General features: G+C 35.9%; 1 long non-coding RNA gene across 1 annotated transcript; it reads left to right on the top strand.

Moving 5' to 3' along the window:
- The first annotated feature begins 5,398 nt into the window (after positions 1-5,398).
- On the top strand, positions 5,399-5,985 carry LOC148011808 (uncharacterized). The gene is made up of 3 exons (XR_015689355.1): positions 5,399-5,475; positions 5,569-5,670; positions 5,840-5,985. It is a non-coding gene; the product is annotated as an uncharacterized LOC148011808 (long non-coding RNA).
- The last annotated feature ends 15 nt before the right edge of the window (positions 5,986-6,000 follow it).

Here is a 6,000-nt window from a genome sequence, read left to right as displayed (position 1 = left end):
TCTATTGGTGGAGTGAAGGCTATAAGGTTTCTAGGCTTTCATGGGAGACTTGGCAAGATAAACTCGAGAAATGGTGGCTCAACTATTAAATTTAATCAGTGAAAATCCCTACATAATGCAGTTAAGGATCACACTGATAATGAACAAGCTCGAAATAGAAAAGCTAAAGTTTGGGAAACACTAGACAAAGTGTTTTTTTATTGTGATAAGACTGAATGGAATGATGATGATCTCAAAGACTTTAAAAACCAATTGAACCTTTTCAAAAAGGCGATGACAGAAGCTTGGGGTGATCAACACTTTACTCACTATATGGTAAGAAGTTTGTATATGTTTGTTTCTTCATTGTCGAACTCATATAATGTTTTTTAATAACTTTCCTTATTTGTTGACTATGCAGCATATTCTATACAACCGTGCTTCATACTTTATTAAACAATATGGATCTCTATCTATCTGGTCAACCCAAGGTATGAAAAAATCACATTATCAAGCAAGAACAAAATATTTCAGACATACAAGACATGGAGGTGGAAGACACAAAGCCAACATTTTATTAGAGGTCTTTCAATGGTTCTATCGACAAATTTGGCATAAATTCAAGCTTAAAGATACAACCACATCAAGCAATACATCATCTTTAGCAAGGACTATACAAATTGTTACCCAAAGAAGAAAAGATAGATATTTAAATTCTTGCGCAAAGCAAAGATTTATAGAATGGTTACAAACCAAACAAAGAGTTGGGAAAATATGGGTTTCAAGAAACCCTTAATCTTTGGCATCTTCTAGTCTGATTGTGTTGCAGAAGAGTCCTTAGTTTCAGGCACCTCAACAGGGCCTTCAGAGGAGTCCTTGGTTTCACGTAGCTTGACAGGGCCTCTAGAGGAATCTTTTGTTTCATCCCACTCAATAAGACCTCTGTATTTCAAAAACTCTTGTTTCCGATAGCCTAGAAGAAGCTTCAAATTCTTACTATCTCCTACATAAGAGAGCAAATAGGAGCCAAGAACTCCAAAATATCCAGCTCTAGATCCACTGTATCTAGGCATAAAGCCAAAAACTCTTATGGCTTCTTCCTTCTCCACCAAAATGATCTTATCCAAACCTCTGCTGAAAACTTGAGATCCAATTACCTTTGAGATAGCTCTCAAAGCCATCATTGGTAGACTTGGAGAGCTTGACAATCTACTATGATATATTACAATTGTTTGATTGTTTAAGTTTCCAATATAATGGCCAAGGCTTTGATTTTTTCCAAGCTTCATTGGCCTAGAGCCCTTGGCCCTTCCAAGAAAGTTGTCCAGATCTTCAATCTCAATCTATAGAACAAACCACAACAGTACAAGATATAAGATATTTATCTATAATGCATAATTAAGTCTAACATAAACTCAATGGGTAACTTCGAATTATATTTCATTTCTTAGGGTGTTCATCTTCTTCAAGAAGACTATCATCATAAAGATTTATTGAACTCTTGGGCTTCTCATCTGATGGAGACTTCAATCTCTCTTCATACCCTACATCATCAATATGAAGTTTCTTCTGGACCTGCAAGAACTCTTTTTCTGTAGGTAGCCCCCCCTTTTCATATTCTATGATCTGATCAATACATGTATGTAAGGCTATAGAGCTATCTTGGAAATTCTCTCCCTCAACATCAAGACTTGCTAGTGGTTCTTGTTCATAACCTATAAAATTCATGTCATTTTTGCCCCAACCTGCAAGGATTGCTAAGCAATAATCTTCTCTAAGATCAAAAAGATGTTGAATATCATTTAGCAACACATATCTCTTCTTGTTGATAAGATAAGTGGGAAATGTTGGAACACAGGCAAGAGGACCTTCTTCATCAACCTGTGCACTTGGCTCAATCTCCTTTTCTTCCATCATTGTGATATTGTCACTCTTGAATAAACCTACATCAAAACCTTGGACAAGTTGATTCTCAACATCTTCTTGGAACATCTCCTCCTTCTCTTCAACCTCCTTATCCATACTTGCAATATCCTCTAGCTTTCTCTGTTGGTCTATATCTAGAGAAGAATTTTCCATGTACTGAAGATACACAATAAATCCAACGTCCTTGTGGATCAGAAGGCATTGGTGTTGGTACCTGTGGAAAGGGCAACATGTTTCTTTCTTTCTGAATTCCTCATCAATGAGGTTGAACCTGCCGAGCAAAGTTGACCTGGATGTATTGGTGGCTCCCATGACATCACTATAATGAACAAATCCATTAACTTCCAAACCTTGCACATGTCTATCATAAAAATATCTGTACTCCTTAAGTTTATCATCAAGATCCTCCAATAAATCCTTCAAATCAAAAGGAACATTGAAAATTTCCCTGATATAGCAAAACTTGGAAGAATTTCCAGTGGTGTGTAAAAAATCAAAGAGCCTATCATCAGATGTCTCAATTATCTCCTCCTCATCCATTCCTTCCAGAGATAGCTTCCTCTTTGTCATCTTGACCAGAAAAATATTTATCCCTGAAAAAAAAAAGCACAATAGAACCAATATCCAATAAAACAAGATGATATCATGGAAAGAGGCCCCAACATTGATTTTCCAAGACAAAAAAATCAAAACAGGAGAATTTTTTTAGTTGACCAGTGAAACACGAAAATTCAAGTGTGTAAGGCAAATTCCTGTGAAGGAATCGCGTTTCATCGGACACTAGCTTGATAACAAAAATTATTCTAATATGTGGCCGATGAAATGCGATACTAAGCAAAATATCATCAACAGAGACATTGTCTCGCGTTTCACTGGTAAAAAACATGAACAATAAATAAATTCTATGGAAACACATAAATTGATGATATAATCATTTTTGGAAAAGCTATGCTGCTTTTGAAAGATAGAAAGCACATAACATCTTTAATTGTTCAAGTGTTATAAAACATTCTTTCTATATTAATCAAATTTATTTTGTTAAAATGCTTGTAATAAAAAAATTTGTTACCTATCAAAGATTGTTGAACTGCTCTCCACACAGGATGCAAGGACCTTGAAGGGAAGTCGAGACGAAATTTTGGCAGAGAATAAGACAATGTCGGAGAAATGGGTTTGAAATGCTTTTATATTGACCATTAAGCATGTGGTGATAGTTCCAACGAAAAAGTTTGTGTAATAATGGAAAAATACGTGTACACATGTCTGACTTAACACAGCGTAATAAACTCCTCAGAAGATGTGCGCATTCTCTTTTTCCAAAAATACGTCACACGTGTGTTAAATAACCCTTTTCCAAGTAAATAAAAAATTCCGGTAAGTGAGAGTACGTCACACGTGTGTTATTAACACTTTGCGAAGAACGTTGAGTCCATGCAAATTCACCACCTTCACCTTTCATCGCATTTCATCGCTACTCCATCTTTGTTTTTGGTGTTCCTTCCAGTCTCCAAGCATTTCCTTCCAATCTCCAAGCATTTCACTGCTTCCCCAACAAAGCAAACCTTCAAGCATATTGTCATCTTTAGGCTGAGATTGTGAAGAACAAGCTAAAAAGAAGGTATGGTTTCTGCATCTTGCTTTTCAATAACAAGCTCCATTCAATGAATTGTTTTGATATTTTTCCTTAATCCTTTATGTTATTATTAGCTCATGACCACTACAAAAGAATTTTTTCCACAGTGAAAGCATTCCTTAATATTGTGGATATTTAAGGAAATCTTCAAATTTCCTCCCTAATTCTGTGGATATTTTAAGTAATCTTAAAATCTTTCCTTGGATCAAAGCTCTTTTTTCTTGGTTTTGTCAATTTTTATACTATTCATGAGCTGTCCGGTGAAATACGAAAATAAGGTACTTCAAGTAGGTTTCCTGGCTTAAATTTGCGTTTCACTGGACACAATGGACAACAAGTCCGGTGAAACACGAAAAGAAGCAACTGCAAGGAGGCGCCTTGCTTGACACTCGCGTTTCACTAGACAGCTCGAGAAAAATTTAGTTGATACGAGGAAACGCCATGCAGCATAGATAACTCTTGTCTAGGACTCGAGTTTTGCTTTACATGCTGGAGAAGAAGTAGCATATGTTTTTTTGGCAGATGGCTAGGACTAAGGCAACAGCAAGAAAAGAGAAGATTGATCGTAGGGATTTACCATCAAAGATTGCAGTCTTCAAAGCCTCAGAAGCTCTCTAGAAAGTCAAAGCCAAGGAGAAGGTTTTCTCAAAATGTCAAGTGTCTAAGGGAGATTAGGAAGGCAGTAAATGCTCTTGACAATGCAATTCCAAACTTGTCTTTTCAGAGGCTTGTTAGGGAAATTTGTGACAGATATAGTTTGGATAGTTTCAGATGGACAAGAACAGCTCTTAATTGTATACAAGAAGCCACATAGGATTTTCTAATTGAGTTTTTCCAAGATGCCTACATTTGTGCTGCTCATGCTCATAGGCTTACACTCATGGACAAGGACATGGTAATTCTTAGGAGGCTAAGATATAGATTTTCAAAGGTCCTTGAGCCAATTCCCCTCAGTGATATGAAGACATTTAATATCCTTAACGTGCCCCCAGCTAGAAGAAAGAAAGATGATTCTGGTGTCAGGGTTGAGGATGTCACCCATGAGAAGGATACAAGGCAACATGAAAAAGAGGAGAAGGCTAAAGAGGAACAAGCAGATAAATGGAGAGAGTATAGGAGGCAAAGGGTTGAAGAAAGGGAAATAGAGCAACTAGAGTCCTTTGAAAATGAGCTAGCCACCCTTCTTGAAGCAGCTAATCCAAAAGGATTCAGTGTGTTTTGTTTCTTACCTGGTGACTTAGGCAAAAGAACTGAGGTTATCTCCTTTGATGCTGCATGTGTTCAGATTCTTAAGGATAAAAGAAGAGAAGTAAATGGCAGTCTTATTCTTGCTGGCCTAAGGTATGTCTATCCATAATTACTTATACTTTTTGATATTTTTTTAGTAATAAGATTTTTCTTGTTTATACTCACTATTTCTATGCCTTTTCTAGGTGTATAATGCATGAGTTTCCTTTGGATATACAACAAAAAATTGAGGTTTTTGATCCATCTATCTTATTCTTTATGAGGAATGAGCTTGATGCAAGTTTTATTGAGCACTAGCTCAATTTGATTGACTTCGATACTTTGGAGCTGCTTATAATTCCATATAATAAAAAGTAAGTGATTCAATATTCTATTAGAGTTTTTGAGATTTTATTCTACTAATTTGTTGAGATATGATTGCTTTTAGTTCTCATTGGAGCTTGATTGCAATAGACCTTGTGGATAAGCAATGCTTTTTAATCAACTCTATGAAAGGAAGCCATGGAAATGTTAAATTGTAAGTTATATTATCCAAGGGCTCCTTGATATTTCAATTCTTTTTTTTGTAAGTACTCTAAATTTCAACATATTTTATATACAGAGGTGCCAAAAGATTAATTGAAGAGCTAGAGAAAAGACCCCCTATGCAATCTGATTTGCTTGCAACAATGCAATATAGACAAGTTGCGGTAAGTTATTCATTAAAATAATTGAAACATGAGTTTATTCTATGAACTACCATTCGTCCTCTTTATAGTTTTACTTTGTGTTGGTGGTTGCAGTGTCCCCATCAGGATGATAGCCATTCTTGTGGCTGGAGGGTGATTGCAAATGCTAGAATAATGGTTAACTTTGTTTATCTTAATGATGATAAACATGTAAAGGTAATATGAAAGATACTAAACTTTAAGATAGATATTAATTGCAAATAGTCCATTGATGATAAAAATATAGTCTATTGTAAGAACAATAATGAACTAAAACTCTTTTTTCTATAAATGTGTGACAATTTTCGAAGGATTGCTATACATCTGAGCATGTTTGGTACATCAGAGCAAAGCTCTTGAAGTATATGATGGTCAATTGTATACAACCAACAACAGAGATTGGTGGGGATTTGCACCATGAAGGAGATCCGGTGCCTATAACCACGGAAGGCAAATCCACAGCTTCAACACCTTCTATACCCAAGACATCAAAGAAAGGCAAAAGGA

This window comes from Lygodium microphyllum, chromosome 28 (assembly GCF_053477565.2).
Source record: "Lygodium microphyllum isolate KBCC chromosome 28, Lygodium_microphyllum_v1.1.10, whole genome shotgun sequence".
NCBI lineage: Eukaryota > Viridiplantae > Streptophyta > Polypodiopsida > Schizaeales > Lygodiaceae > Lygodium > Lygodium microphyllum.
The sequence above is the reverse complement of the archived record's forward strand: the minus strand, read 5'-3'. Positions and strand labels throughout refer to the sequence as shown.